Source organism: Pongo abelii, chromosome 1 (genome assembly GCF_028885655.2).
Source record: "Pongo abelii isolate AG06213 chromosome 1, NHGRI_mPonAbe1-v2.0_pri, whole genome shotgun sequence".
Classification (NCBI taxonomy): Eukaryota; Metazoa; Chordata; class Mammalia; order Primates; family Hominidae; genus Pongo; species Pongo abelii.
In genome coordinates, this window is record NC_071985.2 from 75,548,801 (window position 1) to 75,576,220 (window position 27,420).

The following is a 27,420-nucleotide window of genomic DNA, read 5'->3' on the forward strand; positions in this document are numbered from 1 at the left end:
CCAAGAGCCCACTAGAATTAATGAATAAATTTTGTCGGAACACAGGTCAATATATAAAAATCACTGCATTTCAATATACTTGTAAGAAACAGTAGTAAACAAAATTTAAAAACAATAAATCATTTAAAATAGCCTTGAAAAACAGAAAGTAGGTGAAAATGTATAAAACCTCTACTCTGAAAACTATAAAATGTCATTTGAGAAAAATTAAAAAGTCCTATATAAATAAATAAATATATATATATATACACTTTTTTTTTTTTTTTGACAGAGTCTTGCTGTGTCTCCCAGGCTGCAGTGCAGTGGCGTGATCTCGGCTCACTGCAAACTCTGCCTCCTGGGTTCAAGTGATTCTCCTACCTCAGCCTCCCAAGCAGCTGGGGTTACAGGTGCCCACCACCATGCCCGGCTAATTTTTGTTATTTTTAGTAGAGATGGGGTTTCACTATGTTGACCAGGCTGGTCTCGAACTCCTGAACTCAAGTGATCATCTGCCTCAGTCTCCCAAAGTGCTGGGATTGCAGGCATGAGCCACTGCACCCAGCCTACTATCTTTATGCAATAGAAGAATCAATATTGTTAAGAATGTCAGTTTTTCTCAAATTGATCTTTAGATTCATTGTTATTGCAATTCAAATCCAAGCAGCTTTTTGTAGAACTGATAAGCTACTAATTCTAAAATCTATATGTAAACACAAAGGATCTAGGAGACCTAATACAATCTTGGGAAAGAGAAAAAAAAAAAAAGTTGAAAAGACTGGCACAACCTGATTTCAAGATATACTATATAAAGCCTTAAGAGTTAAGATCTTGCTCGTTAGTTGATTCAGTTTCTTCCTAACCTTGACGGTCTTTACAATTTGGCATGTTTTTGCAGTGGCTGGTACTGGTTGTTCCTTTCCATGTTTAGTGCTTCCTTCAGGAGCTCTTTTAGGGCAGGCCTGGTGGTGACAAAATCTCTCAGCATTTGCTTTTCTGTAAAGGAGTTTATTTCTCCTTCACTTATGAAGCTTAGTTTGGCTGGATATGAAATTCTGGGTTGAAAATTCTTTTCTTTAAGAATGTTGAATATTGGCCCCCACTCTCTTCTGGCTTGTAGAGTTTCTGCTGAGAGATCAGCTGTTAGTCTGATGGGCTTCCCTTTGTGGGTAACCCGACCTTTCTCTCTGGCTGCCCTTAACATTTTTTCCTTCATTTCAACTTTGGTGAATCTGACAATTATGTCTTGGAGTTGCTCTTCTTGAGGAGTATCTTTGTGGCGTTCTCTGTATTTCCTGAATCTGAATGTTGGCCTGCCTTGCTCAACTGGGGAAGTTCTCCTGGATAATATCCTGCAGAGTGTTTTCCAACTTGGTTCCATTCTCCCCGTCACTTTCAGGTACACCAATTAGACGTAGATTTGGTCTTTTCACATAGTCCCATATTTCTTGGAGGCTTTCTTCGTTTCTTTTTATTCTTTTTTCTCTAAACTTCTCTTCACGCTTCATTTCATTCATTTCGTCTTCCATCGCTGATACCCTTTCTTCCAGTTGATCGCATCAGTTACTGAGGCTCGTGCATTCATCACGTAGTTCTCGTGCTGTGGTTTTCAGCTCCATCAGGTCCTTTAAGGACTTCTCTCCATTGGTTATTCTAGTTATCTATTCGTCTAATTTTTTTTCAAAGTTTTTAACTTCTTTGCCATTGGTTCAAACTTCCTCCTTTAGCTCGGAGTAGTTTGATCTTCTGAAGCCTTCTTCTCTCAACTCATCAAAGTCATTCTCCATCCAACTTTGTTCTGTTGCTGGTGAGGAGCTGCATTCCTTTGGAGGAGGAGAGGCACTCTGATTTTTAGAGTTTCCAGTTTTTCTGCTCTGTTTTTTCCCCATCTTTGTGGTTTTATCTACCTTTGGTCTTTGATGATGGTGATGTACAGATGGGTTTTTGGTGTGGATGTCCTTTCTGTTTGTTAGTTTTCCTTCTAACAGTCAGGACCCTCAGCTGCAGGTCTGTTGGAGTTTACTGGAGGTCCACTCCAGACCCTGTTTGCCTGGGTATCAGCAGCGGTGGCTGCAGAACAGTGGATATTGGTGAACTGCAAATGCTGCTGCCTGATCGTTCCTCTGGAAGTTTTGTCTCAGAGGAGTACCCGGCCATGTGAGGTGTCAATCTGCCCCTACTGGGGGGTGCCTCCCAGTTAGGCTACTCGGGGGTCAGGGACCCACTTGAGGAGGCAGTCTGCCCATTCTCAGATCTCAAGCATAGGCATGGGCAAGGACTTCTTGTCTAAAACACCAAAAGCAATGGCAACAAAAGCCAAAATTCACAAATGAGATCTAATTAAAATAAAGAGCTTCTGCACAGCAAAAGAAACTACCATCAGAGTGAACAGGCAACCTACAGAATGGGAGAAAATTTTTGCAACCTACTCATCTGACAAAGGGCTAATATCCAGAATCTACAATGAACTCAAACAAATTTACAAGAAAAAAACAAACAACCCCATCAAAAAGTGGACGAAGGATATGAACAGACACTTCTCAAAAGAAGACATCTATGCAGCCAAAAAACACATGAAAAAATGCTCACCATCACTGGCCATCAGAGAAATGCAAATCAAAACCACAGTGAGATACCACCTCATGCCAGTTAGAATGGCAATCATTAAAAAGTCAGGAAACAACAGGTGCTGGAGAGGATGTGGAGAAATAGGAACACTTTTACACTGTCGGCAGGAGTGTAAACTAGTTCAACCATTGTGGAAGACAGTGTGGCGATTCCTCAGGGATCTAGAACTAGAAATACCATTTGACCCAGCAATCCCATTACTGGGTATATACCCAAAGGATTATAAATCATGCTGCTATAAAGACACATGCACATGTATGTTTATTGCGGCACTATTCACAATAGCAAAGACTTGGAACCAACCCAAATGTCCAACAATGATAGACTGGATTAAGAAAATGTGGCACATATACACCATGGAATACTATGCAGCCATAAAAAAGGATGAGTTCATGTCCTTTGTAGGGACATGGATGAAGCTGGAAACCATCATTCTCAGAAAACTACGGCAAGGACAAAAAACCAAACACCGCATGTTCTCACTCATAGGTGGGAATTGAACAATGAGAACACGTGGACACAGGAAGGAGAACATCACACACCAGGGATGGTTGTGGTGTGGGGGAAGGGGGAAGGGATAGCATTAGGAGATATACCTAATGCTAAATGACGAGTTAATGGGTGCAGCACACCAACATGGCACATGTATACATATGTAACAAACCTGCACGTTGTGCACATGTACCCTAAAACTTAAAGTATAATAATAATAATAAAAAGAGTTAAGATCTTGCATAAAGGATATACAAAACGATCAGTGAGAAGAAGAAAGCCTAAAAATAAACCCACACTTACATGGTCAACTGAATTTCAATTAAAAATTCTAAAACAAATCAAGGAAAAAGGAAAATTTTCTCAGTAAATGGTACTAGAAAAATTTGAATAATCTTCTGGGGAAAAATTAACTTAGACCATGTCCTCACAATATATAGAAAAATTTAAATGATATGGAACATAGATCTAAATAAAAAACATTGAAACTGCAAATACATAGCTTCTAAAGGAAAACATTCTAGAAGAAGAATGTCTTCATAACTTAAGGATAGACAAAGATGAACAGATGCAGTGGCTCACACTTATAATCCCAACAGTTTGGGAGGCCTAACCAGGAGGATCACTTGAGCCCAGGAGTTCAAGACAAGTCTGGGCAACATGGCAAGACCTTGTTCATACCAAAAACAAAATTTAGCTGGGTGTGGTGGCGCACACCTGTAGTCTCAGCTACCTGCAAGCTGAGGCAGGAGGACTGCTTCAGTCCAGAGTTCTAAGCTACAGTGAGCTCTGATCATGCCAAAACACTCCAGCCTAGGTGACAGAGCAAGACTGTGTCTCTTAAAAAATAGACAAAGACTTATTAGGACACTAGAAGCAATAACTATAAAAAAGTTTAATAAAATATACTTAAAATAAATGTTCTGCTTAGCAAAAGACATCATTAAGAAAACCAGCAAGCCAAAGACAGTATTAGCAAAACATATGTCTAACAAAGGACTTGCATCCAAAATATATAACTGACTCCTACAATTTGTTAATATGAATACAAATAATCCAATTAAAATGGTGAAAAAACTGGAAAACACTTCACAAAAGAAGATATACAAATAACCATTAAGAAAATGAAAAAGTGCTCAGCATCCATAGTCATCAGGAAAAGGCAAAATAGATGAGATACCAATATACACTCACAATGAGATACCAATATATACCCACTAGAATGGCTAAAACTAAAAGACTGACAGAACAATGTTGGTAGGGATATAGAACAACTGAAACCATACACTGCTGGTAGTAGTGTAAAATGGCTCAACTTTGAAAACTTTGACAAACAGTTTGGAATTTTCTTATGACATTAAAAGAAAATCTACCCTATCTCTCCCATCAATTCCTTCCAATAGAAAGGAAAACATATTGTCCACAAAAGACTTGCATAAAAATGTTCATAGCAGTATGTATAAAAATGAAATGGCCAAAACCAGAAACGGCCCACACACATCCATCAACAGAGGAATGAATAAACAAACCGTGATATTTCCATACAATGAAATATAGCAATGAAAAGGAACAACACTAAAGACACACATAACATGGATGAATCTTAAAACTAAAGGAAAGAAGCCACACACTGAAGAATACACATTGCATGATTTTATATGAAGTTCTGAAATGGGAAAAACTAATTTTTGCTGAAAGAAATCAGAACCCTAGTTGCCCCAGGCAGGGTGTGTGTGGGTGTGTGTGGGTGTGTGTGGGTGTGTGTGGGTGTGGGTGTGTGTGTGTGTACGCATGCGCTCATGTGCACACGTTTGTGTGTGTGTGTGTGTGTACGCATGCGCTCATGTGCACACGTGTACCAGTCAAGACTGGCAAGAGGTATGAGGGAACTTTCAGGAAAGATGGAAACATTCTGTATCTTGATACATGTGGTTACACACATGCACGCATGTCAAAGCTCATTAAAATGTAACATTTAAGACCTGTGTAAGTTATAGCTGAAGAGACTGAAAAGGCTGTGATGGCATTTGCATGTAATCAAGTGTTCGACTTCTGTGTAAAGCCATGAAATGAGAGCCCTAAATTATTTGAGTGAATTTTGAGGCACTGCCAGGAAATTATATAGTATAATGATATTTAAACAGAAACATACCAGAATCCTTTGTAGCAATGTGCCATAAAGAATGAGAGCTACTAAAATGTCTAAAAGAACAGATACTGGTGGATGGAGTAAGTATATCCAGCCTGCGCATACTTTCACACTCAATCAGTATATCTGACTCATGGCTCAGTGTTTGTACTCAAGACACAACAGCCCAGCTGCAAGTGAGACATTGAGAAAAGACATATTAAATGCCAGTTATACAACACTTTGAGACTGCCCTAGCTAGCTGAGATCTAAAACAATGGGACAAGTAAGCAAAACCTTTGAGAGGTTCCATTATGTTTCATCGATCATAAAGAAAAATGGAGACAAAAATACTAATTTACGTGTATATTTACCACCTTCTTAGTGGGAGAAAGTCTCAAACACAAAATGTGTTTAAAACAAAATTAATAGGTCAAAACAGTATGCAGAGCAATAAAATAAAATCATACACAGTATGATCTTCCTTCTCATCTTTTCCCCTAGGTATGTTATTACCTTTAATAAACATTTATTAAGTTTGAAGACAAGGAGATACTATGACTTAGAGGAAAGAATGTAGGCTTTACAGTCAGACAGATTTGGGTTGGCATGATGGCTGCACCACTCATTAACTATGAGGCCTTGGGTATATCTTTCTCTCCATGTAACGCAGCTTCTATCTTTAAAATGGAGATAATAATACTTACCTTTAAAAGTTGGTTATGAAAACTAAAACTTAAAAACAAAGCATGTAAATCATACAGTGGCTATTCATTCGAAGCTCACTGATAGTAAGATAAGCATATTATTTTATCATCAGTAAGATTTTTGTTTAATCGTTTTTCCTTCAGAAACTGCATCCATAGGTAACATGCTGAGTTTTGGAAATTAATAATAACACTTTCTCTTTTCTATTGAATTGCAAACTCCCTCATCATTCCTTTTTTAAAGTACATTAAAGAAAAGAAATATCAGCCAGGCACGGTGGCTCACGCCTGTAATCCTAGCACTCTGAGAGGCCGAGGCGGGCAGATCACGAGGTCAAGTGATCGAGACCATTCTGGCCAACATGGTGAAACCCCATCTCTACTGAAAATACAAAAATTAGCTGGGCATGGAGGTACACGCCTGTAGTCCCAGCTACTCGGGAGGCTGAGGCAGGAGAATTGCTTGGACCCAGAAGGCAGAGGTTGCAGTCAGCTGAGATCATGCCATTGCACTCCAGCCTGGTGACAGTGAGAGACTCCTTCTCAAAAAGAAAAAAGAAAAGAAAAGAAAAGAAATATCATTGTCTGAACCTGACCATGCTTTTTAGGAAAATCCTGTGATTAGCAATAAAGTAACATAAAAATTACCAAGGCTTAGTCTATGAAAACCTAAGGTACGTGGACCTTACATTTCCCAGATAAATGAGGGGCTTTTTAAAATTGATTTTTAATATTATGTTTTATGCTAGCAGACTGGATAAAGAAAATGTGGTATACAGACAACATGGGATACCACACAGCCATAAAAAATGAAATCATATCTTTTGCAGAAGAATGGATGCGACCAGAGGCTATTATCCTAAGCAAAAATGCAAGAATAGAAAACCAAAAACCCATGTTCTCACTTGTAAGTAGGAACTAAACATTGGGTACTCATGGACATAAAGATAGCAACAATAGATGCTGGGAACTAATAGAGTTGGGAGGGAGAGAGGAAAATAAGGCTTAAAAAACTATGGGTACTGTGCTCATTACCTGGGTGAAGGGATCAACCATACCCCAAACCTCAGCATCATGCAATATTCTGATGTGACAAACCTGCATGTGTATCCCTGAATCTAAAACAAAAGTTGAAACTATTTCTTTAAAAAGGAAAAAGAAAAATGATCCCAAGTTTAAAAAAAAAATTGTTTTACTCTATTACATTAGGCATCTAAATTCTTATAAGATGTATTATCTATTCCTCTGTCTTCTTAAACCAAGAATTCTGACATAATTTAATACTTGGTAGCCTAGGATCATCACTATTAACATCAATTCGAATATTGTCTTCTGATACAATCATACCTTTGTAGTTGCTGGATTTCTTTGATTTCCATAAGAATTAGGTACCTTAAAAATGATACATAGCTCTCTATATTTTATGAATCTATGTGCATAGCAAACATAGCAGTAGCCCCTCCTTCCTGTTCTGATTTGCTGTCCTTATTTTCTAGAGGCTTCTGTATCAGCAACTAAGCTTATAAGAATTTTTTCTCAAAGAGAAAATAAAGGTAACTGCTCTATGAGTAAAGTGCCATAGCTCAGGCTTAAGCTGTCAGTTATTTCCAGATAAGTGAGGAGGTAACTGTTTTAGTATGGCAACAGGTATAAAAATACACTTAAAAATAACACAGGAGAAAAGGAAATTTCAACGTTTCTTACATCTCCCATGGCTTACAACTATCCATCAATCATGATCTCTTCCTGCTTTATAAACTAACAAATCTGGAAATTAAATTTTTTATATCATTTCATTTTTATATCAGTGAAATCCCATAAAAATTAGAATTATCTCATAGAAAGGGTTCAAAACAGCTGTAACCCTTCAACTTTTATACAGTAAAAACAGAGAGAGAAAAGTTGAACCTTAAGACATTTCCTACAAAAGTCTGTTAAAATTGTATGAAAACAGAAGAGCACAGACCTATTTTAAATAATGGGTTCACATTATAGGAAAGAAATGTTGGTTCACATTCATTTTTAATTAAAAGAAAATTTTCTCTTATAAAAGAAAATTGCTATTTTTTAGGATATCTTATTGTTATGGCAACTGAAGTGCTAAAAATAATAAAGAAATATCAAAGTTGTTATAGCAACTAGAATTTTAAAAAGCCATGAAGTATAGAATGATCAAACCTTGGCTTGAAATGCAACATCTATGACTCAGTTTTCAAAAGAAAACTTGAAATACTCATGCTCTTGTCTTTATGAGTTGTCTCTGCAGTCCAAGTTAAAAAACAAAAAACAAAACCTTAATCATAAGAGTTTAATTATCTTTTATATCACTTATATCTTTCATCATTCTACACATATTCAACAATGTGGCTTTAGACAACCCTATATATTACTGACTTCCAAGAACAGTGGGAAATGTTGAGCACTCAATAAATGTCTGTTAAACTGAACTCTAACTATTAGGTTTCTGTGAAATTTGGATTTTTCTGCTCTTCTAACTTGCTTCCATACCTCCAATCTTGAATGCTCTGCCCTAGAATACACTAAAAATGGAAAAGATTTACTTACTGCCAACATGTTGTGCCCAGATTCGTGCAATTAGAGTTCAATTAAATTAAAATGTTAATGAAGGTCTATTGCATGCTAGGTATTGTTTGAGGTCTGGAACCCTGTTGTCACAGAAAAAACAAAATCATGAAGGTGCTATAAGAAGTAGTAAGGCCTTTGAAAAAAAATTTTTTTTTTTTTCAGACAGAGTCTGGCTCCGTCATCTAGGCTGGAGTGCAGTGGTGCAATCTTGCCTCCTCCAGGCTCAAGCAATCCTCCCACCTGAGCCTCTGGGACTACAGGCATGTACCACCACACCTAGCTAATTTTTGTATTTTTTTGTAGAGATGGAGTTTCAACATGTTGCCCAGGCTGGTCTCATCCTGAGCTCAAGCAATCTGCCCACCTCGGCCTCCCAAAGTGCTGGAATTACAAGGGTGAGCCACTGCATGCAGCCCTGTGAAGGATTTAAGCTAAGAAGTAACACAAATTAATTCATTTTCCCCAGAGATGCCTTATTCGGAAATACAATTTTAAATTTACATGCTTTGTATCAAAAAATCAAGCAGCATCTTTAGTTTCATATGTTCCTTGCTAATAACTAGTGACCAAAATTCAGTAACAAATGTAGTAATATATGTTGCTAACATGGCACATTTCCCCAGCATTTATAGACGAACTTGGCTGGAAATGGCTGGAAACAGACCCCTATGTAGTCTCTCCATACCTTTCTGCTTTATTTATACCCTCTATCTGTCTCCTTTGTTTCCCCCTAAATCCATTGGTTTAACTTTTTTTTTTTTTTTTTTTTTTTTGAGATGGAGTCTTGCTCTTGTCACCCAGACTGGAGTGCAATGGCACAATCTCAGCTCACTGCAACCTCCGCCTCCCAGGCTGAGGCGATTCTCCTGCCTCAGCCTCCTGAGTAGCTGGGATTACAGGTGCCCACCACCATGTCCGGCTAATTTTTGTATTCTTAGTAGAGACGGGGTTTCACCATGTTGCCATGCTGGTCTCAAGCTCCTGACCTCGTGATCCGCCTGCCTCAGCCTCCAAAAGTGCTGGAATTACAGACATCAGCCACCGTGCCCGGCCCTCCATTAGTTTATCTTATGAGCTAGTAAAGAAGACTTGAGAAGCTGGGCTTGGTGGGAAAGAATGCCATGGATTTTCCTTAGACCTAGAAAGGGGCTTGTTGGTTAGGGAAAGCCTGTTATATATATATTATAGATCCTCATAACTCTGTAGAAATATAATGCCTTCAAAAAACACAAATGCCCTTCCTTTAACTATCTTATCCGGTGAAGAAGATAACTAGTGATGACCACTATTATTTTAAAGCTAGCCTAATATAATTCTATTGCCTTTCATTAAAATAAATATTACTATCCTTTAGATTAATGATTTACAATAACCTGCTTTATTCTACTCCATGATTACCAGCATCATACAATAAAATCTTAATTGTCCTAGTTTTTAAAAAAGGAATCGCAAGCACTGAAAAAGCACCAGAAAAAGAACCTAATTTAATTTTACATAGCTGTAATAGTGCTTTTTAAGAGAAAGCTCAAAAAAAAAAAACCTGTGTTGTAGCTCTCAGTATCATATTCACACTGTCAGCAGTAATTTATTTTCTGGAAGACAACCTAATTTATAACATTAGATTAATATGGCAAATATACATTTTTATTGATTTTATAGTTTGCTTCTAATAGATTACGGTCATGAGAGTTAAGAGTATAGTTTGCATTTAATTGTATATCTCCATATATTTAGATAACACTGGATAAAATACACACACCCAACACTGGTGAAAAGAGGGTCTTTGGGGACTTTTTTTTCCCAATGAAATGGTTTGGCATATTATTCAAAGTTGAAAACCCTGACACAAATAGTAGAATTTTTTAAAAATATCTCTTAATAATGATTAAGTACTCTGGCAATGCAAGTGAAAGTGAAGGCAAAGCTAAAGAACACTATTTAAATAAGTTGATAATTAACTGAATTTTTGAGTTTACAGTGCCCATTGAGCTTTGGAAAATCTCCAATTACAAATCATTATAAAGAGATAAAGGGTTAGAGAGAATAAAGTTAATAATAAGATTCTCATTTAAACATACATTTGCTCTGTACAGGAAAGCACTAAAGAAATGTCTTAACTGTTATGCCCTCCTCTACACTTCCCCCATACCTCATTACCATCCAATACACTGCATTGTCAGCTCCTAGACCTAGACAATTGTCTCGCTTATCTCTGTATCACTCAGGGAGCCTAACACATAGTGCTTCAATCATAGGTACTCAGTGCATGTTTGTTGAAAGGATAATGTTTCTGTTGACTCAGCATTTCTGTCCCAAAGATCTCACAATATGTTGTAACAGACATTACTAACTTTATAAAAATGATGTATGGTTTACTCAAGATTATACTGTATTAAATATATAATGAAAGATGAAATGCCAGCAGAAAGAAATGGTATGAAAACCTTCTAAATCTCAGACCAGGGATGTATTCACTAGAAGATCAATAAGACCCTACTGCAAGGACCTGAAGTAATTTACTAAGCAATTCCATTGACTAACCAACAAAGGTCTGAGTATGCTTGATCATCTTCTTCACTAGGCAATGGAGCTCCCCTGATAAAATATTTCATTGCTGTTATCCTCAGTGGCAAGTACAGTGGCTGGCACACAGTAGAAGGTAATAATATTTGCTAAATAAATCAGGTGGACTGATTAGTGTCCCTTTCCTGTTGAACATCAACATAAAATATTATTTTATATAGTAGGTGTCTTATCTAGAATAAACACCAGGATTCTTTTAAAATATCAGAAATTGGGGTGGCTTAAAACCACCCAGAATATAAAGCTGTTTAAAAGAAAGCTAAAAATATTAAACTTTCTCATCATTCTATCTAGGGGAATAAGAAAAATGAGAAATCAAAGGAATTGACCTACATATGCCAGTACAACTTCCTTTTTCATCAGGCAGTTTCAAAGCTAAGTGGCTAAAGTGATTAGGTAGCATAGGAAACAACTCAGAACACTGAACCTTTGACAGAAATCCCTTTTTAAAGAGACAGAAATTGGGAAAGGAAAGAATAAATATATTAGGCTGTTTCTAAGACATGCTTAAGAGAGAAATGAATGTTGCTAAACTGGCAGAAGCCAGGTAAGAAATATCTCTATTGAGAAGGAGTCAAAATCAAAAAAAGAAAATTTGATTAAAAACTGAATTAGAAGATTGAAGTTGGGATCAGCAATCATCTTGGGTAATTTTTGGCCCACTAAGCAGCACAATGCAATAATGTTTATAAACTACAGACTTTAGAAATAAAATCAATGTTCACACACACACACACAAACACGCAGAGGTTTATGTTAAACAGGGGTTTCATAGAGGTTTATATCACAGAGGTTAAATGTTACTGTTAATCTAACATCTCCACCATGCCAGCTTCAAACCAGCAATGCTCTAGATTTTTTCAGTGATGACCACAACACAGGCTAAAGCTTTGATAAGTGTGGCTCTGCAACATGGACCCATATTACATATTGTTATGATTGACTGATCTTCCCATTCACTTTCTGTTACGTATCTCTACTTTCAGATGCTGAAATAACTAGGTACACATGCAGCATAAAATAGAAAAATGACTCATAGCAACACTTATTCAAATAGTAAAGCTTTTTAGAATAAATATAATTTTTTCAGAGAAAAATATGACTTTGGTTAAAAGTACATTCTCATAGGATCTGAATGTACTAATAAGATGGTAAATTGGGTATTTAAAAATCAGAACACTAACACCAAGTAACTTATAGTCAACATTTACTCTAGGAAAAAAGTGCTCATAAAATGTTATTCACTATCCAATATTCTGATGTTGCTTATAAGATAAATCGACTTCTAGTTCTTTTCTTCTTTCATTATATATAAAGTATTTCCAGTCTATGTTTTGAATAATATCAAGATCTTGGGGGTCTCAACTCCCCAATATTTTATCAGTTTTCATAGGGCAAAGACATATATTAAGATGTATTTGTAATAGAAAAGTTTTGCAAAATTTTAGGAAACCATTTATCTAATATCTATATTATGTTTTTATACTTGTAGACTTGATAGCCTTAATAGTTTAAATGCTTACATATGCAAATATTATCAGGCTACCAAAAGACAGCTTCAGAAATGTGAGAGAATCTAGTTATAGTAATGGGTTGAAATTACATTTTCCTTAATAACTACTTTTGTAAATGTACCGCCCAAGCTGAATGTCATTATGGGACTATTTATAATTTAAATCTTTCTGTCAAGATAATTTTATGTCCTGACATGGCACTGAGTCGGCTGGAAACAGCTGTATGCCCTGAAGGGAAACAAAATATTGGTGGTGTTCAAGTGTAAAGGTATTAAATAGGCAGTATTTCCTACAGAACTTTATGAGAACAATGACGATTGATTGTAACATAGCAAAATTGTATCACTCAAGTAATTACAATGATATTCAACAAATAACTTTTCTTCCCTCTAAACAGAAGAAACTTATTTATAAATATAGTTCAAATCCTTTGAACTTGCTAATAAACTAGATGTATGGCAGCTACAACTAACATTTATTTATATGTGTACGAAATGGGTGTTTAAAAAGTTTTGGAAATTTTCAGAAGAACCATTTACCCAATATCCCTGGAATGTCTTTATATCTGTAAATTTTAACTTCACATAAAAAATGGTTTTAACCAACATAAACAGAGTTAAAAGAAACTTCAATTATTAAGTAACCCAGGCATACACTGTATTAATGGAAAATATGTCTAAACCTCATCATTAATAAAAGATAACAGACAAGACAGTGAGACTAAGGTGTTTGTTTCTGTTTTGTTTTACTTATCCGGTTTTATAAAACTCTGTTAGTATAAAGACCATTAAGTTATGTCTAATTTGTTCCTCACATTTTGGGGGATTTCATGAGAATCTAAGTTTGTGACAAATTCTAAATTCACTTGTTGCAAATATTCTTCACATCTTAGCCAAACACTACTGGAAATAACAGAAGAAAGTTCTAGTCCACTTATTCACTGGATGACAGGGAGAAACTCATGACTTCTCCCAGTCCTAAATGCCTATCTGTCTCATTTTTTAAAATGACATGCTTACCACCTGAAGCATGCAATAGCAAGATTAGATGTCTTTGTTTAAGTTCTTGAGAGCTCTGAAATGTTTACATTCAAAAAGGTGCCTGTTAAGATGTGCAGATATTATAAATGTGGGCTGAGACACAAAGACTGTACACATAATAGTTACAGAAAACTACTGGTAAAGGATAACATCCTACACTATCTGTTGGTTATACAGGTCAAATCCAGTTACAGCAAATGCTACAACAAATTCCAATGAAAAACCTCAGCATGACCAAAAGATTCCCAATGCTGTAGTTTATGATATACACATCTCAAATAGTATTTTGTATATAATAATGTTCTATACCAACCAAAACCAGCAACAAAATAAAATGTAAAAAATCCTATTATTTGCTTGTTCTGACCAATAATGACAGTTTAATCCATTCTGTTCTAAATGCTTAATGATAATCCTATTGTTGGCTTATTTTAATTCCACAAAAAATTTGGATCCAATTGTATATTACAATTTTATAATAGTAATAATGCCAATAAAGTGTTAATCATGTGCACAAATAAAATATAAATTGTGTCATGAATGATGTGATATACAAGTCAATAAAATGTGTTAAATTCAGCTTCAATTTTTCTCTGGAAAAAAAGAATAAATGTATTAATGACTAAAATTTATTCCTGTTTTTCATAGTAGCAATAAGGCAATTCAGAAAGTGTGTGATTTCCAGGTGATTACTACATTGCATGTGGTTAAAATTACTCAGCACCTTCTTCTAGCACCTTTTCAATTTCTATAAAGAAAACGAAAAGCCAACTGCTGCCCAACTTTGTTTTAAAACATGGTTATTATTAGAGGTCCTAATTAAAGTTTGAAATATGTATGACGAAAATGTTCCTAAAAGCCAATGCAATGTATATTTTTATCATATTATCAAAAAGCATTTAATAACTACAGAAATACAGAAATGACTTACATTTGAGGAAAGAAATAAAAGTCTCCATTTCACTAATTTCGAACATCACACTGAGAACAGAAAAGTAGCAAGACTTAAAGCTATTAGCCAATATCTCTACTTAACCTAAAGGCACAAAGTCTGAAAATAAGGCACATAAAGGTTGGTATTGTCATACCACAGTACATCTTATTTTAGGTCAACACGACTGAAGACAGGAATTTTATAACTCTTCTTTGGTAGTGGTTCAGAAAAAAAGAAGATATATCCTATATGCTAGGTAGGCCATAAAAACCATAGACACATATTTTCCTTCATCATTCTGTAAACTTCTTTCTTGAAAGTCTACTGTATGCTATGCTTTCTTTGTGATATCCTTTGGTCTTGGTCAACTTCTTGGCCTTTATACCACTCTTATAAACTGTGGTAATTTTTCCTTTAGAAACAAGGGGGCTAACTTGTCAGATCATTTGCCTCTGGCCTACATATCCCAAAATATTTTTTTTCTCTGTTTCTAAAAACAGAGAAAGTTTGGTTCCAAACAGATGTCATATATAAATCAAAAGTAAAATGAACATTAAATCTATCTTCTGTACTTAAATTACCTACAGAAGTTGCTGTTCCAAAATTAGATTTGAGGGTTTGGCAGAAGACAGAATATAGCTTTTACAGAATAGCATTCCCTATAAGAAAGGGAGGAAAGAAGGGAGGGAGAAAGCGAGCTAGGAAGGAGCAAACAAAGAAATCTTCAAAAGACCTCCAAAAGGGTTTAGAGAAAATTGGTTAAATATAAATATTTATAATGTGTTTTCATCCCAAGGCATATTACTTAGCATGTAAATAGCCCTTTTGGCCCAGAAGTCTTTTAAATTTTTTTATCAGTTGACTCATAATTCAAAATACAGGTATATGGAATTTTGGAAATATTATGCAGTTCATTTTGAGATTAGAGAAAAAACAGTTTTATTCATAGTACATTTTCCAGAACAGAATAAAGAAGCAAAAGTCCAAAGGACATCAGATGTTGCCAAAAGATATTTTTTACATTCATTATTTGTTGATTCAGTAAAGTGTTGAGTGCTTCCTACAACATCAGATGCAGTCTAAAGACACAAAGTAAAGATACTGGTGAGCTAATAATAAATGTATATTGTATATTGTTGAATTCATCTCTAAACAACAAAAGATAGTGCAATATTAAAAAAATGGACACAGAATTTAGAGTTAGAGATTTGGGCGATAGCTTTAGATCCTACATTACTTACGTAACCCATACAAATAATTTTTTGTACCTTTAGTTTTTTTTCATTTCAAAAAAGGGAAATATACCGATGATACTGCTTATATCAGATGGCTAGCTGAAAGGTTAAATGAAATTATATTTATGCAACATTTTGGGAAAAAAATTATAAAGTGTGCTAAAAAAGTCACTATTCACTATTTTTAGCTATAATGGTTCAAGAAAAAATTTTTTTTTTTTTTTTTTTTGGACAGAATCTCACTCTACCACCCAGACTAGAGTGCAGTGGCATGATCTCGGCTCACTGCAACCTCCACCTCCCGGCTTCAAGCGATTCTCATGCCTCAGCTTCGCAAGTAGCTGGGATTACAGATGTGTGCTATCACACCAGCTAATTTTTGTATTTTTAGTAGAGACAGGGTTTCACCATGTTGGCCAAGCTGGTCTCAAACTCCAGACCTCAGGTAATTCGCCCGCCTTGGCCTCCCAAAGTGCTGGGATTACAGGCATTAGCCACTACGCTCAGCCAGAGAAAAAAAATCTTAAACTAGATTTTAATCAGAGAAGAATGGTTACCTGATTTAAGATTAATTCATATAACTTCTCTTGGGCCTGTATTTGCATATCAATAAAAGGGGATAGAATTATTACTGGCCTAACTCATATGGCTTTTATAAGGATAAAATTAGAAAGTATATGGAAATAACCTTATAAACTATGAATGTCTGTGAAATATAAATGAGTGTTCTTATTATTATAAATTTTATTTTCTATTCCTAAAAACTGTTTTTGGAAGTTGGTCAAATGTTTAAAAAAAATCTACTTAAATCTTGATGATCCTTATTATCTAGCATAGGCAGCCTAGATACAAGACAATTCTTACCCAATAGGCAGAGAAGATTTTCCAGTTTGTTTCATGTATAATATATATAAAATAGAAGAAACCACAGAATCAGTGCAAAATGAAAATACAGGGCCCTTGGTCAAAAGCCATTAAGCATATCAAGACAGCAATAGCAGAACCTTTAATGAAACACAGGATTTTTCTAAGTACGGGTACCTATGCAACCACATAGGTCACATGCCTATGAAACCAATCCTGGAATGATGATAAACTTTCATCAGAAGCTGGGAGTGTTGGCTCACACCTGTAATCCCAGCACTTTGAGAAGCTGAGGCAGGCAGATCACCTGAGGTCAGGAGTTTGAGACCAGCCTGGCCAATATAGCGAAACCCTGCCTCTACTAAAAATACAAAAATTATCCAGGTGTGGTGGCACACACCTGTAATCCCAGCTACTCAGGAGTCTAAGGCAGGTGAATCACTTGAATCCAGGATGCAGAGTTTGCAGTGAGCCAAGATCGTGCCACCGTACTCCAGCCTGGGCAACAGAGTTAGACTCCATCTCAAAAACAAAAACAAACAAAACAAACAAACAACAACAAAAAACACAAACTTTCATCAGGAAGTATGAAGACCAGAGGGCAGTGGAACATTTTCAAAATGCTGAAAGCAAAAACTGTCAACTCAGTAGTCCAGTGAAAACACCCTGCAAGAATAAAGAATAAAGGCAAAACAGAGAATGTTCAAATAAAGGAAAACTAAGAGAAGTTTTCACCAACAGACCTGAACCATAAGAAGTGCTAAAAAAATTATTTCAGGCTCAAGAGAAATGACAGCAGAGAGAAACTTAGATTTTAGGAATGAATGAAGAACACTGAAAATAGTAAAAAAAATTCTGGATTTTATTCTATATCCTGAATATGTAACTGAAACGTTTTTAAAAAGGGTTCTTCAGCTGCACTGTAGAGAACAGGCTATAGGGAAGGAGAGTGTAAAAAAACAAAGATGGAAATATGAATACCATTTTGAAAGCTGTTGTTGCCTAGGAAAAAGATGTATGTAAGACTCTAATGGTAGCAAAGAAGATGGAGAAGGCCCATTTTTGAATCCCAGTTGTAACATAAGCCTATGCTCTTTCCAAATATAGTGGACTACCCTTCAAGATAAAAAAAAAAATGAAGTGTGGTCTCAGTTTGTCATAGTAGCAGAAGATGAAGCTTAGCTTATCTTCATTCTGTCCTGGAAGGGTCCCTAGGAACACATTCACATCATTATATACTTTTGTAAAATTTGCACCCACACCCACAAAGGGATCTTGTCCTTAAAGAGCTGTTGCCTCCAAATTATATAAGCTTCACACCCTATAAAAACTGAATCCAGCTGGGCGCAGTGGCTCACACCTGTAATCCCAGCATTTTGGGAGGCCGAGGAGGGCGGATCATGAGGTCAGGAGATTGAGACCATCCTGGTGAACACGGTGAAACCCCATCTCTACTAAAAATACAAAAAAATTAGCCGGGCGTGGTGGCAGGCGCCTGCAGTCCCAGCTACTCAGGAGGCTGAGGCAGGAGAATGGCATGAACCCGGGAGGCGGAGCTTGCAGTGAGCCAAGATTGCACCACTGCACTCCAGCCTGGGCGACAGAGCAAGACTCCATCTCAAAAAAAAAAAAAAAAAAAGCACCCAGAATCCACACTGGATACTCAAACAAAACTAAGCAGCATAAAAGGCATATCAGGAATGAAATTAAAAGCTAGTTTATAAATCCTCTTGATAATTTAGAATAATACTAGAGATGTCTTAAATGACGTCATTTAAAAAGCAACTCAACAAATTAAATTAGTTAACATTCAACCTAATGTTCTCTAAGTCAACAATCTAGATTAGTAAACTGTATGTTCAAGATTCATATCATTATCTCTATGTCAGTAATCAACTATATCATGAATAACATCTTAACTCTTTTTCTTCTTGGGAATGATTTCTAAAAGGTAGTGAAAATAAAGAGGCTGAGTTAATGCTTTTAGTATGTGCCACTACATTTCCATGGCAAAAACACTGGCCAGGTTTTCCCAGCGAGCTGTTTGTCACAATACCTTTCCAGCTTTCTGGCTACATCTGTATCCATTTAAAAAAAAAAGAAGGTTGGGCCTCCAAGAACCTTAAACTCTGTGTTAAACTACTAGCTCCATGATAGAACATTTTAAATTACTGTGGTTGGCTTTTTTCATTAAAGCCCTCTTCTCACAGTATAACCCGAGAGAAGGAATGGGAAAGAAAACTTATCTTCCTCGGAAGTAAAATGTATTACAGTTTTAACTGTGTTGAATATTAATAGTATGAGAATGAACATTCATGGAAGTAAAATCTAATTCTTGTTTCTTGGGCTCAAATGGAAAATCTAAATGCCTCTATACATGTGAAAAGTTAAAGAAGCAGCCTGAATCAAAAATGAAAGCGGACAGCCAAAACCCGAGAGAAAAAAACATTCAGAAGAATCATCTTCTGCTTCTTTGATTCTCTGACTTTTCTTCCTACTTTCACATCACATAAAAGACAAATGTCAGATGATTTAGTTGTTACATAAAGCATAAATTAAGAAAAAATAACTTAAACCTTATAAGGCAAGTAACTTTAGCCCACTTTCATAGTTCATTTTATATTTATTTATATAATATTCTTTTGATAGTGAACTGTAACTATCTTAAGTTTTAAATTATATTATGTGTCCATCTTTTTACAATAACAAATTACGCTATGAACTCTGTATTACAATGAAAGCAAACCACAGGTACAGAAAATTTTAAAAATTGTTTTATACAAAATAGTAAGATATAGTGTACATTTTTAGCATATTTATTTTCTTAAAACTAAAGTGAGCCAGAAATAATCTCATGAATTCACTGAGCTAATAATAATCCAAAAAATATTTCAGAAACATTCTAGAGTTTACAGTCTATGATCTAGACCCTTGGTTCAAAGCGAGATCCCTAACTAGTAGTAGTGTTGACACTGCCTGATAGTTTGTTTGAAATGAGAATCCCAAGCTCTATCCCAGATCTACTGAATTTGCATTTTAACAAGATCCGCAGGTGGTTTGAATGCACATTAAATTTTGAGATCTGTCCTAGGTAATGTTTCTGACAAATAAAAGGTAGCAGCAAAATTAAAACTGAATGTAAATAAACCAGGAATAGATAATCAAAAATTAAGTACTCTAACCATTAAATCAAGACTTGAATGAAGAGAGGTATGGAATTGGTACCTTAGATTGTATTCTTAATTAATTTATTTATTTAGAGATGGAGTCTCACTCTGTTGCCCAGGCTGGAGTGAAGTGGCACAATCTCGGCTCACTGCAACCTCCGCCTCCTAGGTTCAAGCGATTCTCCTGCCTTAGCCTCCTGAGCAGCTGGGATTACAGGTGCACACCACCACACCTGGATAATTTTTGCATTTTCATAGAGACAGGGTTTCATCATGTTGGCCAGACTGGTCTTGAACTCCTGACCTCAAGTAATCCACCTGCCTCAGCCTCCCAAAGTGCTGGGATTATAGGCATGAGCCACTGCACCCGGGCTGTATTCTAAAATTTAGACACTACACAGGATTAAAATGACAAAATGTTGGTGTATCATTTTCCTACCATATTTTCATGAGACTAAGGACTCATTAAAAATTGCTTGGAGTGCCCCTGAAACATCATAGAATCCTTAAAGAACCATTAAGATTACCAAGGTAAGACATGTGTTTCCCTCATATTTCAACGACACTCCACTGCTACAGGCATTCTTACAGACTATCTCTATCCAGGATAAAAAGACACCATCATGATTTAATTATAACCATTCTCTCAAAGCATTAATGTGCCATCACAGGAACCTTACATTCAAGAATTATCCAGTGACTTAAGACACCACTGAACTGGTCCAAACTGGATAGAATTTAGCAACAAGATAATTTTTCCTCTTATATGGTAAAAAATCATTCTACATTGAGTTCCATAAACAATATCTGTGGAAATAATATCTACTACCTCACTGAAACTGAACAAGACATGTTACCTTAGGAAAGGAGGTAATTCAAGTGTTAAACTGGAATCAGTTCAGCATCATTTTGGAGTGATGTACAGCTTTCATCCATCGCCTCACATACACCAAGGAAGACATGTACTAAGCACCGGTAAGCAACACAACCAACAAGCAAAACAAGTTCTGCATATGTGCAGCCATGCCTCAGCATTTGAAATTTCACCTCTGGAGAGCCAATAAGTTGCCTCTTAGTGTTTAGTCTGTGGAAGTACTATTTATTAATGGAAACTTTGATAAGCAATTTTATCACAATATGAAAAAATTCTCTATGATATTATGTTCCAAGTAATGTTCAGTGGAAAACATCAAAAAGAGAGTTAGAAATCATAGATAAATTATTAGTAACTCCCGTTTCTATTTCCAGTTCTAAAACACATTTTCTATTTGACTTGGGCTGGGTAATTAAGCTTTTAGGCTTCTATGTTAACTGTAATATTATTATTTGAAATCAATATAGTCCACTAATGAGTCACAAAAGTAAATTAACATGTGATTCTTAAAACGACTGTGTTAAATACACACACAACAATACTTCCAGTAAGGTGAGTATTTGAGTAATTAAGTTATAGCAATTAATACAAATCCATATACCCAAAGTTTAAAACAAACTATTAAAAATATAAGCCCAGAGATATAAAACTTGAAGAAAACCCATGGTTCTAGGCTTTATCACTGTTCTTGTTCAAGATACTGTCTTGTTTCCATTAGATGCATCACATATAAGTTGGGCATTTAATAAGTTTCTTCCTTTGTTTAAACAAACAAGCCAGTAGAACTGCATCTACCTATTAAAAAGCAAATACCCCCAACATTCGCAAGATTGTTTGCCCTGGCTATGGGTGCCATGAAGTTTGTAAACATTAGACTGTATTGCAGCATCATTTGTACAAGATTTAGCACCTTGAACTATAACTGATTTGAAATATTACAATAGCACAGAATAAATTAATCCCCAATGGGCCACAATTCAGACTGGCTTCATAAAAATATGCTCAGAGTATATGTATTACGTGTCAGTGGTTGGGGACAGAAGGGTGGGAAGGATACAAGAAGAATAAGTTACAATTCCAGTCTTCACTGAGACTAGCTTTCTAGTTCTTACTAGGCTGGTGCAAAAGTAATTGCAGTTTTTGCCATTGAAAGTAATGCCAAAAACCTTCCTAATTCATCCAACTACTTGCTTATTTTAGAAACTAATAAACTTGTGACGGTGTATATGTATTAGGACAAACATCAAAAAAAGAAAAGGTAAAATTAACAAAAACAACATCAAGAAAAATTATAAAACTCTCATTAGTTTATAATCAATTCCCATTTGGTAAATTAAGAAACACCTCAAATCCTAGATATAATAATCATCTTACAAACACAAACTAGCCTGGGAAACAACACATATAACACATACGTAATGCACATACTCTTGTTAAGTTAAAATACTCTCTTATATAGTAATTCTCTAAGACTTTAGTTAAGCCAAATGAACTAGTAAGTTAACAGAAATGTCAATATGATTTACTTAACGCAGTAATAGTTAGATCTTTAAATTTTCATCTTGCATGACAGACACGTTTGTTTATATATATTTACATACACACTCAAATGCTGTCTACTAGGATTATATGTAAGCAGCATGGCTTGTTCCAGGATTTAAAATGTGGTAAGATTAGAAGTTAAGAAGCCTTCCAGATTGACCAAAATATTCTAACCCAATATTATTGTTTTTATGTTAATTTACACTCAACAAGTCCATTAATATTAATTTAATATTAAAGCTTATCACTACAAAATAAGGTCTGCCAAAAATCCTTAAATTACCTCTTTTAACTGGGACATAAGCAGTTAAAGAATGATGCTACAAGATGGAGTCCAAGTAGCCAGGTCTACAGTTTCTTTCTGTGGAATAGCCCAAGCAGGCAGCTGATGAGCAGTTTCCTTTTTAATGATAGTTGTTTCCTGATTAATTAGTCCCAGAACACTTAATGCAAGACTACAGTGTGCCACTGGGATGAACAATTATTCTCTTCATAGTAATAGTTAAGCATAATCTTTTTCCTAGTATTAAGCTCAATCTATTTTTTTGTACAAATGGGATGCGGTCTGTCACAGCAGAAGTGAATTGGAAAAACTGCAGCTCACAGCAAGAGACATATCATCAGGCCAAACAGGAAAAAAAAAATGTGTGTGTGTATATATATATACATGTAAATTATCTAGGGAAATTCCTTAAGTACTTAATTTAAGGTTCTGGTATAGTTTATGCAGAAAATCTTGATTTTAAATAGTATAAAATAAAGATCAAGAAGCATTTTGAATCCAAGGTCAAATTTATAGGACTGAATGAGTCAAAAATTGTGTGAACATACCCGAATCACCCCTGCAAATACCTGAGCTTTGAAAATAAGATCTGAGGTCCCTGGAAAGTAAAGAAAGAAAGCTACAGTAACATCGATTAAAGAATCTCTATGAAGAAATGGAGCCTTACTTAGAACATCTAAATGCCAACTAGACAGATGGGTAGAAAAATTAAGATAAGCTTTCAATCCAAAATTGCCATTCTACTTCACACGAGAACTGAAGATACAAAGAGCAAAATGAAAATTGCTCCTTTTCACATCATTTTTGCAGGTATCAAGGTAGAAGCGTCATGATGCTGTCTTCAAAAAATTTGTCACCTATTAAAAGATTAAGCAGTTTTCATAAACATGTCAGAGATCAGCTTCTCAAAGTGCAAAAGTGACTGAATTTTCCTGACTTTAGTCACAATTAAAGCTCTCTCCTACGGAAAAAAAAAAAGTATGCATATCCATGATATTCCAATCCAGCAATACAAACATTCTTAGCAACTTTTACTGAGCCTATTCATCACTTATTAGGAATAAAAATGTTTGTATGTAGAAAATTGAAGTCTATTATGTGCTTAATGGAAGTATTACTGATAAAATAAATTGTTAATCTAGAAAACGTAAAGATTTAATACAGGGAAAAAGGAACTGAATAAAGAACACTAATAAAATGGTATAGTTATTACTTTAACATTGCAACATATTGAATTAATTGAAATAGTTTGAAACAATCTAACGAATAATGTTAAAAGAACAATATATTAATTAAATCACAAGCCAGTTTATGGAATAAAGTTTTAAAGTCTAAAAAGATTTTACAGTATCAATAATATACCCAATGTGGTATTTACATAGAATATTTTTGAAGAAGCTCAAGAAATTTCACAGAGGAACTGAATTTTTCCAAGGCCAACAATAATCTTAAATTTACTAAATGGCTTTCCATTAAATGGTTTTTCCATTTTTTAAAAAATTTATTTATTTATTTATTTATTTATTTATTTATTTATTATTATTATGCTTTAGGTTTTAGGGTACATGTGCGCAATGTGCAGGTTAGTTACATATGTATACATGTGCCATTTCTATTTGATAGAAAAAGGCAGTAAAAACTAGGAAACTAGTTTTCAACAGATGTATGATAGGTCATATTTTGAGGTGTGCATATTAGCAACTACACTTCTATTTCATAAGTAGTAAGTAATTATAGTGAAAAAAACTAGTTGTATTTGGTCCCTAGGAACTACTCATTAAATGTGGTGAAAAAAAGTAAGACTTCAATTAATCAGCTATGGTATATAACTTAAAGTTTTCTATCAAAATTTGTAACTTTAAATCAAATTCTTCAATTACAGTGCCACAGACAATTCACTTCTCCTTTAAAAAAAAATCATGGAGCACTAAGTTTAATTCATAGAGTCATTCAATGCTTATTTATTAAGGGCTAGTACCAGGCTCTGGGCATATAAAGTACAATGAAAGAACACAGTTTCTCTGTGATGACATAGCCTACTATCCTGTCAATTTAAAAATCAACTAAAAGTCACACAACTGAAAAGCAGACTAATCTGAGAAATTGAAAGGGAAAGTAAAACTCAGCAAATAAAAAACAACACATAATGAATATCACTTTTCAGAACTACAGTTGACCCTTGAACAACATGAGTTTGAAATAAATGGGTCCAATTATATGTGGATTTTTTTCAAAAACTGTGTTGGAAAATTTTTTGAAGATCTGTGATAACATGAAAAACATGCAAACCATGTGGCCTAGAAATATCAAAAAAATTAAGAAAAAGTTATATCATGAATGCACGAAATATATGTAGCTACTAGTCTAATTTACTGCCATAAAATATATACAAATCTGTCATTAAAAATTATAATTTATAAAACTTACATATGCAAACACTTACAGACCATACATGGTGCCATTCACGGTTGAGAGAAATTTAAGTGCCTGCCATCAAGGGACGTGTAGGCAGATTTGCTGGTCTAGCCCTGCCCTTCATGGCCTCTGTCCTATGGTAGCTAAGCAGGGAGCTCAGACCACTGTGCATTCAAAGAATCAGTACACTGCCTGGCACAACAGAGAACTTCTGAAAATAAACAAGAATCAAGTATATACCCAACTGCACTGGCCGCCTAGCGTCATCTACTGGCTTGTACATTAAACTGCACAGCCCAATATAAAACTTGCCCAAAGAAGTGCATAGGGCTATAGAAGCAAAGCCAAAAGACCCTAACCAGAATTCTCTGCAGTCTCACCCATAGGGAAAGCGGGGGAGGGGAGTGCAGAGAAAATAAAATAACATTATAGGGAAATGAAGAAAGAAAAACAATCCTACCTGCTAGAAAATAATGACAAAAATTAGAAGTACCAGTGTCTTCAGATGAGAAGGAACCAGTACAAGAATTCTGGCACCATGAAAAATCTCAATGTAGTGACACTACCAAGGGATTGCCTTAGAGCTGTCAAGCAATGGTCCCCAACTAAAATGGAAACTCAGAAATGACAGAAAGAATTCAAAGCATGGATTGCAAGGAAGTTCAATGAGATCCAAGACAAGGTTGAAAATTGACACAAACATCTAAAGCAAGCCAGGAAATGAGAGAAATATCTTTAAAAATAAACCAATGAGAGCTTCAGTCAATAAAAAATTCACTTAAGGAATTTCAAAATACAATTGAAAGTGTTAGCAACAGAAGAGACCATGCTGAGGAAAGAATCTCAGAGCCTGAAGACCAGTGTTTTGAACTAATACAGTCAACAAAAATAAAGAAAAAAGAATTTTTAAAAATGAACAAAGTCTTTGATAAAAATAGGATTATGTAAAATGACCAAATCTATGAATTACTGGCATTCCTGAGAAAGGAGAAAAAGTAAACAATCTGAAAAACATATTTGAGTGAATAATTCAAGAAAACTTCCCTAATCTTGCTAGAGAGGTAGACATCCAGATACAAGAAAGCTAGAGAACATCTGTGAGATATTACACAAAATGAACATCACCAGGGTATATAGTCACAGGACTGTCCAAGCTCAATGCTAAAGAAAAAAATTTTAAAGACAGCTAGAGAAAAAGGTCAGATCATGTAAAAAGGGAACACCATCAGGCTAACAGTGGACTTTTCATCAGAAACATTACAAGCCAGGAGAGACTGGGGGCCTTTTTTAAGCATTCTTAAAGAAAAAAAATTCCAACTAAGAATTTCATATTCTGCCAAACTAAGCTTCATAAGCAAAAGGGAAATAAAACCTTTTCCAGACGACCAAGTGCTAAGGGAATTCATTACCACTAAACCAGTCTTACAAGGGAATTCATTACCACTAAACCAGTCTTACAAGGGATCCTTAAGATATTTCTATACATGGAAATGAAGGAAAGATACCTCCTACCCAAAAACACACTTAAGTACATAGCCCACAGACCCTATCAGGAAACAACACAATAGAAACTACAAAGCAACCAGCTAACAACTTTATGACAGCATCAGAATCTCACATTATCAATATTAATGTTGAATGTAAATAGTCAAAACACCCCACTTAAAAGGCACAGAATCACAAGTTGGATAAAAAGATTCATACATCTGCTGTCTTCAAGAGACCCATCTCACACATAATAACACCCAAAGCCTCAATATAAAGGGATGGAGGAAGATCTACCATGCAAATGGAAAACATAAATGGGCAAGGGTGGCTGTTCTTGTATTAGATAAAACACACTTTAAGCCAACAAAAGTAAAAGTGAACAAATAAAGGTATTACATAATGATAAAGAGTTCGATTCAACAAGAAGACTTAACTATCTTAAATATATACACGCCCAAGTTTGGGGTATAAACAAGTATGTCTATACCTATGAAAAGACTTAGCCACACAGTAATAGTGGGGAACTTCAACACCCCACTGACAGCATTAGACACATCATCAAAGCAGAAAACTAACAAAGAAATCCTGAACTTAAACTTGACACTTGTCCAATTGGACTTAATAAACATCTACGGGATACTCTACCCATCAACCACAGAATATATATCTTTCTCATCTGCACCCAGAACATACTCCAAGATCAATCACATGCTCAGCCACAATGCAAGTCTCAATAAATTTTTTAAAAAGTCATACAAACCATACTCTTGGACCAGAGTGGAATACAAATAGAAATCAGTATCAAAAAGCTCTCTCAAAACCACACAGTTACATAGAAATTAAATGACCTGCTCCTGAATGACTTTTGGGTAAATAATGAAATTAAGGCAGAAATCAAAAATTACTTTGAAGTAAATAAAATCAGAGTCAGCATCAACCTGATACCAAAACCTGGCAAAGA

The 27,420-nt window shown here is 35.2% G+C and overlaps 1 protein-coding gene and 1 long non-coding RNA gene across 22 annotated transcripts in view; both read right to left on the minus strand.

Annotated features, from left to right (window-relative positions):
* The window catches only part of LOC129048745 (uncharacterized), a 43,444-nt gene extending 25,195 nt beyond the window's left edge, over nucleotides 1–18,249 (minus strand). The window contains exon 1 of the long non-coding RNA XR_008511330.2: nucleotides 8,500–18,249. This is a non-coding gene — a long non-coding RNA (uncharacterized LOC129048745). The remainder of the gene's footprint in view (nucleotides 1–8,499) is intronic.
* Nucleotides 1–27,420, minus strand: part of RABGAP1L (RAB GTPase activating protein 1 like) — an 857,048-nt gene that overhangs the window by 557,028 nt on the left and 272,600 nt on the right.